Source organism: Balaenoptera borealis (genome assembly GCF_965194805.1).
Source record: "Balaenoptera borealis genome assembly, chromosome: 4".
Classification (NCBI taxonomy): domain Eukaryota; kingdom Metazoa; phylum Chordata; class Mammalia; order Artiodactyla; family Balaenopteridae; genus Balaenoptera; species Balaenoptera borealis.
The window spans coordinates 69858687-69872746 of record NC_138861.1 but is presented as its reverse complement, the minus strand read 5'-3'; the positions used below and the strand labels follow the sequence as shown (position 1 = coordinate 69872746).

General features: G+C 32.1%; 1 protein-coding gene across 1 annotated transcript in view; it reads left to right on the top strand.

Annotated features, from left to right (window-relative positions):
* The window catches only part of LOC309627697 (uncharacterized protein), a gene marked incomplete at its 5' end in the record, with an annotated part of 301312 nt that overhangs the window by 152406 nt on the left and 134846 nt on the right, over nucleotides 1-14060 (top strand). The window lies entirely within an intron of this gene.

Here is a 14060-nt window from a genome sequence, read left to right as displayed (position 1 = left end):
TGCAAGGGTATATTTGAAAGTGCTATTTTTATGATATATATATGTAAGAAAAAATGATTACTTCCTAGATACTTCTGCTATAGTATATCCCAGTGCCTATTGTTAATGTATATTTTTCAAAGCTTTGTGTAGCCATTTACCAATGACAAGCTCATCTTCCTGTATTTTATTTATTTATTTATTTATTTTTTGAATTTTATTTTATTTATTTTTTTATACAGCAGGAACTAATAAGAACCATCTTCCTGTATTTTAATTCAGAGCATAACATGTTGACACCAATGTCCCCATGACTAGCCCTTAACTACTTTTTCTCTGATTTTAAATTCTGTATTGTTGCTACAACTGTCTAGCTTGAGGAATTTTAAATGTTTCTTTTAGAACTTTATATTGGATGCCTGTTAGAATGGCAACTTCTCTGTTTAAGCAATCTGTTGATATGAGTAGCATTTGTCCTAACTAACATTAATATTAGAGGAGATTATTGTAATAATCATCATGTAAGCCTAGTGAAACTCTTACATGTGTCCTAGCTTCCTAGTCCTGGGAGGGGAAACTTCTGTTTCAGTTGTTGAAACAATTATTGTATTGTTGAAATTATTGTGTTGTATTGTTGAAAATTATTGTAATTATTCTTTCTAAGGCTATAGGAGAAAGCTATTAGTGTAAATTTCATTAACTAAATTAATGAATTAATTAAATGATTAATATAAACTTGATAAGAAACAAAAGCAAGTACATAATTTCATCTAAAATGCCATGCATTTTTATATCTAAATTTTTTATGATATAGTCTTACTCCAAAAGACTTGAAGATATAAATTTCATTTAAGTATTTTTTAATGGGCGTAATACAAAGTATCATCAGAAGTGATTACTTGATGTTCTTTTTTGTTTATTAATAAAGAATGCAATGATATCTATACTTCATTTTGTCAGGATTCCTGAGACAAGTGTCCCAATTTTTAAAAAAACCTCAAATTAAATGCTAGTAATACTTGGCTGTTTAGGATTTTTTTTTAATGTTTGAAAAAATTTTGCCCTTTGTTTACTCTTTCTTGTAGTGATACTCACTTATTTCTTGAAATGGCTAGAATTGTGAGCACGTAAGTTATGATGCCCAGCATAATATAAGCATGTCATTTATTTCTGTCCTTTTTGAATATTGTCTTATGACTCTGCCATTTAATACTTCTTTCATGTTGAGAAAGTTTTACATTCTTTATACTGCAGATTCATCATCTCTTGAATGGTGATAATGTTATTTACTTTATAAGTTAAGATTTTAAAAATTATGCATGTAAAGCATCAAGTGTAACATTTACAGCCTTAATAGCTAAAAAAAATATGTGCCTATTATGTGCTAAAAACAGTTCTAGCTTTTTCACATGGTCTACTTTTAAAATCTTCTCAATAATATTTTAAGATAGCTCATAGACCCAGTTTTACAGATGAGCAAACTGAATCACAAACAATTGAAGTAATTTAAGTTCATACAGTTAGTGTCAGAGTTATAATTTGTAATCAAGCAGCCTGGTTCTAGAGCATACACTTTATGGGGTTTTTTTTTGCTGTTATTACATAGATATTTTATATGTTATATGCATAATTTATGATAAATAATCAGAGGTGTGAGAGAACCACTCAATAAATGATATATCCTGTCTTCTATAGGTTTATTATGTGGTGGGTGATATATGAAATGTGAAATAGAGTATATAAGGCAAAATTATATTATATTTATCTTGTATAAAACCCTATTGTGCATCTTCTTTCAGTTCTTTTTTTTTTTTTTAAAGTATTTACCTCATTTTTTTTGAATATTTATTTACACACCTGTTTTCTCCATAGGGTATGAAGCTTCTTAGTAAGCAGGGATCTCATGGTTGTTTTTTTTTGTATCACACATAACAGTGTAGAGATTAGAGCACAGTTGATTTTGAATAAATTTTGTAGGATGAATGAATAAATAAGTGAAGCCGTTAACATAAATGGAGAATCAAAGAGGGACATTCTAAATGTTGGTCACGATATGCACAACAGGTTGGAGTTAGAAATGGAAACAGGGCATTTGAGAGATCACCAAAATGCAGTAATGATAGTAATGGTTACAGTAATGTGACTTGCAGTAGTCTTTTCAATAATAACCATACTTTAATGTCATCAAGTTTTGAACAGCTGTGTTTTGTGTGATGTTGTAATAGATGTAATAAAAAATAATTCTGCACGCATGTTCTTAAAACTATTCTAGCAATTATGATAAAACTTACTTTTGCCTTAGGTTGAATTTCTAGACGGAACATTAAACAGTAGGATATTCTCTAAATGACAACAAAAAAATGCTTCTCTGGTAAAGGAAATGGAAGATGAGATAGGTGTTGTAGGCTAATATCATTATACCCAAGCCATGAAACAATGAATGGTTAGGATATTATCACTATCATGCAGATGCCACTGCCTGGGTATCCTTCTAACTGAAGTTGGTTGCTGTAAACAGGGAAGGGAAAAAAAAATAAAAGAAACTTTTACCGTTGAGTTAACTTGACTACTTAACTTTAAAGATGACAATGCCAAAAAACAAAAAACTTCAATCCAACTACCACTCAGAAGTTCAACTGATTTTTCTAAATTGTAAAATCTACATTTTAGCTCTACAGAAACTGCTGAAGAGACCAATACTTTGGGAAATAAAAAGGTGTTGAGGAGACTCTCAGCAAACATAAGCAACTAGATGTTTAAGATCGTTTGAGCTAAACTATCTCAAAAAGAATTACACCTTCCATGTAATGGAGACAAGGTAAAAGTATCCTTGGTGCCATCCTTGTTGTACATTTTCAGGTGGTCCAGGGGTAGTTTGCAGTGGTCCTGTTGCATGTCAGGAACTCTCAGTTTTTGGATCAGCAGAAATTTTGATGGGATGCTTCATGGTAGCAAATCTAAAGTTGGTTCTGCTTCAAAACTAAAAGCAATTCTTGGAACTCCTCAAGTTTTGCACCACAAATATTTTCTTGTCTAAAGTGTATAGAACGGTAGAACACCAGTTAGTATCCTTAGGACCTGCAAATATCAACCAAAAAACTAATTTTCCTTCTCTTTTTTCTCCCCTTCCCAAATAGCATTAAAAAATTTGTATTTCTGTTTTGTATAGTAAGAATTCTACATAATACCTACAACATTTTCAACACACGATGAGTATAGATTGATGAGAATAATGATGAAAGGAGGAAAGATATTTGTTGGGCTTAGGAAAGTTATTATCTTAATTCTGTTGTGAAGTTCATTCAATTTTCCAACAAATTACACTACGTATTGAATAACCGATTTGAACTAGGGTTTACAATTTATACTCTGATGAAATGACAGCTACTTTCCCTGAAAATAGGGTAGTAGTTTTAGGGGGAGAAAATTAAGACATTTTATTTTTTAAAAAAGGAGTAATGGTACTTAGTAGCTTTATTTTAAAACAACTCTTCTCCTTCCAATGTGTATAGAGTCACTAGAGATGCTGAAAAGGCTCTAGGTTTCTGCAAAGCCACAGTCTTATGGAACATTTAAGTGGCAGTAGTTCCACTAGCTTTACCATTAGCCACATAAACATCAGTTTCTATTGAGACATTGTAAAGGCACAAGTGGAATGCAGCCTGGCATGCTGCTGTCTATGCTGCTTTAATAGTGCATCTGCATCATTTTTCCCAGTGGAAAATAACAGGATGTCGCCTTGTATTTTTTTTGTTTTTTTTGTTTATAACTACTGTATAATAAAATATAGCCATAATAAATAGCATCTAAGCTAATAAAGCAGATTTGGACTGAATCCATTTTGCCTTCATCACTTAGTGTAGCTCAGGCTTTTAAGTAGCTATGTATCCTAAATTGGCTTAATTGGATCAGGTTGCATTTGACTGCAGTGAAGTAGAGAAAGATTTTATTTTTATTTGTTGTTTAGGTAATATTTTCAGTATATTTTCCTTTGTACTGCACTGTGCTATTAACACAGTTTGTCCAGATTGTAATGTAAATTGCACTTTGATTAAGGTAGTTGACCTCTTAAGCTATTTTTGTTGTTGTTTTGTTATTGTTACTATTATTATTCTTATTCTTAATGCTGGTAATTAAATAGCTCCAAAGAAAGGTGTTGTACATTGTTAAGAATTGGATCTGAGTGTCCTGGGAGCAGGAATAATGTTTACTTCAGTTTTGCAGCTCTGTTAGCTAACCCAGCTTCAGGTTTTCTGTGGCTTTGTTTATTGGATTGATTACTGAATGAAAATGGCTATGAATAGTTTTCTTCCTTGAAATCTAAATATATAAATAGGTTTGCTTTTTTAATATATTTAAAATTTTCATCCTTTTTAATAGAACGAAGGTTAAAATTACAAGTTGAAATATAGAATTTAAAAGCTGTTGACTATCAGTAGGAATTTTGCCAAGCATTAGAAGAAAAAAATTAATTTTGGGGGTGAAAAAATGATTTCAGCCAAGTTTTTCAAACCCTTTCTGTCTTACCCTTCCAGAAATACCTTGTTCATCTTTGATCTTGATTCGTAACTATAATAACCGTAGCTTGCTGTGTTTACGGTTATAATAGGTATGTAATAATCGTGTAAGAGGGGATATATGACTATGTTTTCTATAAAGCATGGTCATTTAGTTCTAAATGCTATTTGAAGGAATAAGAAACATGCAAAATTTTATTTTCATTTATAGTTATAGGTAACTTTATATATGCATATTTTATCTCATGAATTTGAGAATTTAACTTTATTTGTTAAGAGGAAAAGTAGAAAAAAATAGAAAAAAAACATTTTATTTTAACCATTAGTATTTCCTTTACATCTCCTGAAAGCATACTTTAAAGTAAATTGGTTATATTCAGTAACAAAGGAAACTAAATTCCAGTACCAAGTAAATTTTAAAAACTCAGTATTTTAATTCAGTGATTTCCCTTGTGTTATGTTCCTTGACTTGTTATTCTGAAAAGTACTGTTTCATTTTGATAGACCTTACTTTTTAAAGATTTGTGTTGATTGCTTGCAAGCAGTATTTATTACTGTTAAAAGACCTGTGAATAAATATGGTTCCCCCAACCCGCCCCCCCAAAACCCCCAACTAATTAAAAATATTCTACTGGACATTGTTTAGAAGGAGAGATGTGAATTTCCCCCCTCATGGGTATGTGATATTTAAATAGCTTAGGGACTTCCCTGGTGGCACAGTGGTTAAGACTCTGCACTTCCAATGCAGGGGGCCCGGGTTCAATCCCTGTTCAGGGAACTAGATCCCATATGCATGCCGCAACTAAGAGTTTGCATGCCACATCTAAGGAGCCTGCATGCCTCAACTAAGGAGCCTGCCTGCCGCAACTAAGGAGCTAGCGAGCCGCAACTAAGACCCAGCGCAACCAAATAAATAAATAAATCTTAAAAAATAAATAAATAGCTTAAAATGTGGGTTTATGTGCTCTTCTTTTGATGTACATAATTTATAGAAATAAAATAGATATATTTAAAAGTAACATCCTCAAAGGGCATGTGTAAAACACACACGTATATACATATCCTTTAAACTTTATCAAGGGCGTTAACTTTTAATTGTCTATAATACCAACATAGTTTGACCTTATTGAACTGCACAAAAGTAAAAATTCAGTTATATAGAATCTTGTTTGGGCAATGTGTTCTTTGCATAGAGAAAAACTTATGAAAAATTGAAGCAAACACCTACCCAATTAAAGTGGCAAAACTCCAAATGTTTGATAATTTGAATAAAACAGTTTCCAAGGTTCTTTTTAGGTAGATTTCATTTTTCCTCAGAGCTTCAGGTATTCGTGGTGGTGGTTAGTCTGTCAGTATGTCATTGTGCTGCCTCTGCTTCTGATTTCTACTTGATAGAACTCTATAGAAAATAAAGAATAACTAAGTGTTGACTGAGGGCCTGTCTGTGAGTCAAGTGCACTGAGTTTTAGTGCAGTGTGACTATTTTCTTTTTTAAACATATTTCTTGATTAAGGACTATATGTTAGATTGATCTGATTTCCAGATGGTGGAGTCTCGTGATAAGGGACTTTTTACTGTGGCATATAAAGCACATCGTTTTAAAGATCTCAGTACTCAAGATTTTCTGCTTGAAATCTTATACAAAGTGAGAAATAAAGCTGCATGCAATGAACTACAGGAAGTGTAAGAATGGTACAGAAAAAAGGAGGAGAAAGCAGAGTAGCAGTGCAATGGAAATCTGATATTTGATATGTAAGCTATTCCCTTTTAGTCCTGCAGCCAGATTTTTTTTTTTTCACTTGTGCAGAAGCATTTCTTTCTTTCTTTCTGCTTTTTGATCCCACACCCTGCCCCCTGCACAGTTGGAATGTCCCCAAAAGACTTTGGCAGAGGTCACTTCTCAGAGGCTTTTTAAACTTTAGTTAGAATACATTTATTGATTTTTTTTTAATGACCAGTGGAATGAGGAGTTTTGGAAAAAGCTCATCTGAGATTCAGTGTCTGACTTGGCAATCCAAACTCTTTTAAACCTTTGAGAACACTTCATTAGATGCCAGGTCCTCATCGTTAGTAAAACTCTGTGAGGATTCTGGCATATTGGATTTTCCTTGGGATTGATATCAGCTGACAATTTGGCCTCACAGATATCAGAGATAAAAATCATTTTTCTGGAACTGACAGAAACTGCATAAGTATTTAAAAGTTCAGTAACTCTTTTTAAAAAATTCAGTCATGAGTCTGTTGAAAGTATTTGGTAGCATGAGTAACTTGTTCTTAGGCTCTTTTCCTTATTTGTAATCGTTTGAGATTAAACCGTTTTAATTGTCTAAATTAGCCATGAAGAGAAAGAGAAAGTACATTTCTGTCAACTGAAAACCTGATAATTAAGGATAGGATAATGTTTAAAGAAAAATATCTTTTCATATTTCAGCATTTCTGCTTCAGTACATTTTAAAGTTTCTTGTTTAAATTTTGAACATGAGATAAAACTTGACAAGATTTCCTACATCCTTAATTCTGAGATAATTCTCATATGAATCAGTGAGTGTACTCCCCAAGTTATTCTGGTTGATACTGTTCTAGCACCCATGTTTCAGGTTAGGCTCTGGTGTTTGACTGGTGTCAAAGGAAACAAGATGGACTGATTGTAGAGTGTTTAAATAATATACACTGAAAGTTGATTATTATGCATTGTATTTAAAAATTACTATACATTGTATTTAAAAATTATTTAGAGGTCATTTAAATAGCAAATATCTGCAATACATACAAAATGAATTAATTCATATGTAACCTTTCAAAAATACATATCTTATAAAAAACAAGATAACTGTACTTTTTTTCTTTTTTCAATCCACCTTAAAAAAAAGGAAAAATTATGAGCTTTAAAATGTATATTCAAAGAAGCAATAGCAATCAATATCACTTGGTTGATGTATATATTAAATTAATTCTATATAATTTGTGAATCATAGTTTTGTATTTTCACAGGAATTCTGAGACCACATTTTTTCTAACTCCTGTATTTGAAAAAAATGTTTATTATTCAAAATTTGCTATATGGCTACTGAAGTGGAAACAAATGGATATTGATCTAAATAATCCTCTTTTTAATAAAACGTCTTGGGTACTCAATTACTGTTATATTTTCATTACTTATAAAGCAAACTGTTCAAATTATTTTGAACTGTTCTGTCATAGAACATATAAATGTGTATTTTTTAAACAATTAATACTTCATGATATAAGTAATGAAGTGGATTTCAGTGTGTTCTACCAGAAAATGATTATTTAAAAGTATAGAGAATAGGCACTTTTTATTATAAATGAAAGAAGCTAGATAACTCCTTTTATTGTAGAACTTGGAAATCATGATTAGGATGCAAATATGTGTTATTATAGTTAAAACATAGCCATTTTTGAGGGTTAAAAACACAGATTAAATTGGATGAAAAGAAAGAATTGGAAAGAAAAGAACATACATTGCATAGGAAATAATCTTCCTGGAATCCCACCAACTCTTCTTAGGGTTAGAGCAATGGGCTGATGACTACTTGTAATGCAGAAATGTTAAAGGGAAAGCAGGAAACCCTTCTGCCCTCAGCCATTAATCCATCTTCCCCACACAGAGTTTCCATTATGAACTGAGTCATTTTCTAAGTATTGGTTCTAACTTTCCATAGTCACATCTGTTGTATATTTTACCATCGTTTCTCCCATCATAGGAAGCTTCTCGTTTTCCTGTAAGTGACAGAGTGCTTGAACTCCTTTTGCTGGTGAATTATTCACAGTAGGTCACATTTTTTCCCTTATTATGCCCTAGGGCAGTAGCTGCAGAGGTCCTTACATAGGAACAAGCTAAAGCATCTGTGACTCAGTTCTAAGGCCAAGCCCGAAGAAAGAGGTGCTTGTGGGTACAAAAACTTGGGAGAGAATAATGTTCTTGCCTTGTAGTATCTTTATCAAGGCCAAAAGAGTACAGCAGAAACAGACCCCTGAAGGAATTACCACTCAAGTACAATGCCTTAACCAAGACAAGAGCTTTGGTGTTACATATGCCATGAACTTCTGATTAATCAGGAAATTACCATATCTGTGGGGCAGAAACAATCTTTATGTAATTGAATTACAAATGAAGTAAAAGACCTATTTTTGGTTTTGATTTTAATAAATAAAAACTGTTCTCTGTGAAAGTAAGAACTTTGTGTACACTATTCTAATCCTTGTTATTAACTACAGAGGCTGGGTATACAGGGGACGCTAATTAAGGGTTTTCCCCTTCCCTTCTGTTTGCCTACCATGTCCTATCCTATTCTACTTTATCTTATCCTGTCCTACCCAGTCCTATCCTCTGTATGCAGGCAGCCAAACTGACTGTCACGATAATAAATTTCTTCCCTTGTCTTGTGTTAATTATAACTTATTTTCATATTCATCTAAAGAAAATGTAAGAAGTTCAGCATTTTATAAGTAAAAATGTTGGGTAATACATTGAGCTTTGAGGATTATTCCCTGTTTTGGATTGTCTGCAGTCCTTTCCCCCAGTGAACTATGAGTTGTCCATGTACTGTATATTATTTATATCCTTTGTAGATCTGTTGGCTGTTCCAAATAATATGTTATATTTTTTCCATGAGGAGGAATTTTATAAGTAATTTATTCTAATTTATCCACATTAAAAATGAAGATACTAAGGGCTAGAAGGGATGGGATTTTTTCATAATGTAAAATAAATAATTAGCGGGAGTGTTTTCATTTTAACATTGGTCTTCAGTCAACATTACACATTCTTTCCTTTATTATTCCCTTGTCTTTGTTAACTTGGCATTGAGTTTGCTCTTCTTTTCTTACTTCCATTTAAGGTAGAAGCTTTAGTTATTGATTTGGGAACTTCTCTGCTAATATAGATGTTGAAAGCTATACATTTGCTTTTAAGCACTACTTTAGCTGCATTTCATAAATTTTGTTATGTTGTGCTTTAGTTTTCCTTAAGTTGAAAATATTTTAAGTGATTTCTTCTTTGATGAATGGGATATTTCGAAAAAACATTTTTAAAAAGTCCAAATATCTAGGGATTTCCAAAACTTCTGTCTTTTTTATTTTGAATTTAATTCTGTTTTGGTTAGAAAACTCATGCTGTATGATTTCAATTCTTTTAAATTGGGAGAAAGATGGTATAATTCCTAGGTAAAAATGCCACAGCATCCCTACTGTTCTTACCAAAAGCAGAGCAGTTTTTCTGGCATAAGCACTTAATTTATTATATGACTGGTCAATTTCCATTGTCCTGAAATAGTTGTTTTTGGCAATTTTGTCCAGTTTTATAATTGATTTAGAAGTCTACCCTAAGGTACTCTCCTTTATACAATAGCATACATTCTTGGGGCCTCTAAACTATCACATGTGAAAAATATGGTGCATTTAGAACTAAACTTTGTCTCTCAATTTAAAATGCACCAGGAGTTTAGAGATGTTTTTGTGCTCAAAGTGTTGAGGCTAAATTCTTGGAGTTTACCTTAACAAGCTACTCTATCTGAGCTGTAATCTGTCTGAGGAACCAGGCAGCAACCCAAGCTGGCTGATGGGGAAATTCTATTTAATGGAGTAGAGTAGTGTCAAAAAATGTTTATAATGGAAAAGAATGTATTCATCCTATAGAGGGTCTTGAAAGCCAGACTCTATGGAAAGCAATAGGGTGCATTTTTGGATTACTGAGGAAAATGAGGTCTTAGATTATTCTGTTAACTGTTTGCAAGGTAGATTTAAAAGGGGATAGAATGGTGCTCTAAGAGTACCAAGGTGCTGTTGCAGTATGGCAGTTATGGGGGCCAGTGGTGACAACATGTAGTAGCAGGTGGCCAAACTAAGCGTCAGATGCTTTGGATTCTTGTTTTGGCACTATTACTTGATAACCATGATAATCTTTATGAGTTGTAGCTTTCTAATCTGTAAAATAGGAATATTTTTGCCTCTGCCTGCTTCATGTGGCTAGGATGATTATGTTAATGGAAATAGAGATAAAAACAAATCTAAACACTGCAGAGAGAATAATATGGTGGTACATGGTGATGGTTATCAATAAGGAATTAAAGTAGAAAATATTTGAAGATAACTCATAGACTAGTAGATTGGAAGACTGAAAGGAGGTAGTTGGAAAAATGATTTGAACGTCACAACTAAAGAGGTAACACTTGAAGGCAAGTTGAAGGTATGGAGATGGAATATCAATAATGCTGTTAATGTATCTATTTATAGAGCTTTGTCTTGTATTTTCTTAACTTCCAAATAGTTTGAAATGATAGTATGAAGGCCATATACTTCCTTTCACAGATAATAAATTGTGGCACCCAGTATTTATTTGTTTAATTCTGAAAATGATTGAAAGACTAGCTCGCATACACAAAAATATTGCCTTATAATGACTTCTTTGATTCATTGTATTTTTATAAAATCTCAGTTCTCATTGATCTTTTAAAAATATCACTGTCATCTTAGGTTGCAGACCATCTATTAACTGATACCAGAATGATCTTTTAAAAATATGTTTGTACATGTCACTTCTTTATTGCTTCATGAACCTTTCCTGGGCAGTTCAGTACAAGATGTCAGATACTTTTGGAATTAATGCCACACAGACAAAGATAAGAAAATGTCTTTTCCTCTTAATTCCAGAGTAATTTTTACTGAGATTTCCTGGGGAATCTCATTTAAATATCAGAATGTGAATGTGCCTCCTAATAGTCATCAATGTTAGGAAATTCCAAGATGACTATTTCCTGAAAAATTCATTTAAGGAAGCTTGTTTTCTGCCTTCCATTATAAACATCCTCGTAACATATATGGACAGTAATAGTCAGTATAATGCTATTTGAGAAGCTTGAGGGTATAGACTCTGAATTTGGACTACTTGTGATCAAATTCTGATTTACCACTTAGTGTCTTAGAATATTTATTTGTAAAATAAAGAAGATAGCATTCATACCAAACTCAGAAGATTTTTGTAAAGGTTAAATGAGAATATAAATAAAGTTTTTTAGTCCTTAAAATTTTTTAAGTTAAATGAGAATATAAATTGTTCAGAAAATAGTGTTTAAAACTTAAAAATATATTTTTTAAAAGTCTTAAGAATATAAAATCAGACTTTCTCTTTTTCTCTTTCTCTCTTTTTCTCATTCTGTCTTAATCCCCATTGAGAATGATGTGTAAACTCTATAAGTGACATTTTTGTCTGTTCACTTCACTTCTGAATCCATAGTACCTAGAACAGTGCCTTGACACAGGGTAAATATTTAATTGCTAAGTGAAGGAAGGAAGGAAGGAAGGAAGGGAGGAAGCTGCTCTATTTTTTACACTTGCTAGCTCAGGATTAGAAAATTTACCTTGAACATTCATATTTGTCATGTATTTTTTTTAAATTGGAGAGTCAAACTTTATTGTTATATTAATTTCCATTTTTGATATCTTATATATGTGTTTGTTTACATTTTATCTAAAGCATGGACTAATTTAACTTTTAATTTTTAATTAAAGCAATCTAGTATTCATATCCAAAGTATTTCCATCGAATTCTTAAAACCTAGAGTGAATTGCAATAATTGCTTGTGAATTGCTTTTTATATAACTTTTGAACAGTAACGAAAACATGAAAATATAAACTCATCAAATTCTTATATCCTCCATGAGTGTTTTCCTTCGAAGTAGTCACATTGCTCAAAAATAATTCCAGTGACTTTTCTTTTAAAAATCCCTTTTAGACAAGTTTACTAACTAGAAAAGAAATTAGTAAATTCTAATTTACTAATTAGAAAAGAAAGTTTACTAACTAGAAAAGCCTTATTACTTTATACTGATAGAACAGTGTCATTTGATATACCTTTTCTTGCGCTTCTCTGCTTTTCTATTCCCTTTACCTGTCCACTCCTCTTTTCCTTTCTGTGTTTTACCTCAGACCTGGCCTTCCTCCTCTTAGGAGGCTAAGTGACCCTGTGTGTGCTTGTTCTTTCCTCTGAGTTGTCTACAACTCTTAAGTCCCTTAAGTGGCTGTAATTGAGTGAAGTACTGAGACATTGAATAGCCAAACTGTAAGTTGGAGAATCTCTATTCTTCTATATCAATAGAAATATGACCTACGGAGATAGTTATGCAAACAAAATCAAAGGCACCTATAATGGTGCACTTTTGTTCTTGGTCTCAATTTATGTAAGGTCAATCAATACAGACCGTTTCCAATTAATAATTTTAATTTTTAACTAAAAAAATTGTTTTGTTCACCCAGTCAGCATTTTTGAGGCTGTATTAGGGGCTTTGTTCTTTAGGGAGGGGTAATGGAAATTGAAGAAGTAGTCAGTCCCTGTTCTCAAACAATCCACATTACAATGTAGGGTTCAGCAAAATAAAAGAATATACAAAGAGGTAACGGAGCATCAGGGAAAATCTGCTTGGCTCTGTCTGTGGCGTAGTGGGTCTGGTGCTATCAGGGAGAATGTTGTGGAATAAGTTATGTTTGGATTGCAGGATGTATTTCCTAAATGGGAGAAAAAAGATCTAAAGCACGAGGATATTTGGAGGAGAACCTGTGCTGTCATTACCCACAATTGCCCAGATATGTAGAATATTTACAAGGTGGGACATGCTTTTTCTTCAAAAAACAGGGAAAAATACCTTATTGGTATTTTAGCCAATAATTATTCAAGGGATATATTCAATTTGTTGAAAGAAGAGTTGTACAGGGAAATTCAAGAAGTTGATGAAAAAATTGCTTTCAGGTTCCTGTTCAAGTGGTCAAATGTGCCATTCAAATATGGACTTGGATTGCTCTTGTACCAAACCTCACTGATTGGCCAAATATGGGTAGATATTCACTGGAAAAAATACAGCGAGTTCTATTGCTTTAATGTTTTAAAATGCTCAAACAAAATATAATGATTCTACTAGTGAATATTTTTCCACTAATTTGTTTTCATACATATCTGATGGTAATCAATAGTGATTCCGTAAAGGAGAATTCAATTTTAGTTTTATGCTAATGACTTTCTGCCTGTATCTAATTCCTTATCCATTTGGGGGACAAGATTCTAGAATAGATAATAGATTTTGTCATTGTTTTGGCATGTACATGATTACTTAACCTTCTGCTAATAGCATAATACTACTAATAGTGTAATAAATACTAAGTATCCTAATAATTAATACAGGTGATGCTTGTATAAAGCATTAAATGGACTCACTGGAAAGTTCAAAAGTTGATAGGACCAGTTGCATAACACTTAGAAAACACTGAAATCTCAAAGAGTATACCTTGAAGGCCATTACTCCTTTTTACAATTTACTTTATATGTATATATAAAGTATACTATATATATAAAGTATATATATACTTTATATATATATATATACATGTCTTTACATTATTCCTTTTTTGGTAAAATGTCTGACATTGATATTATTTTAATAATAACAAAAATAGAAAATGCTATGGTAATTTACAGAAAATGAAGACCAAAATCTACCATTTAAGTAAACTCTAATATTATTGTTTATTCCTTTCTAATATTTTTAAAATCT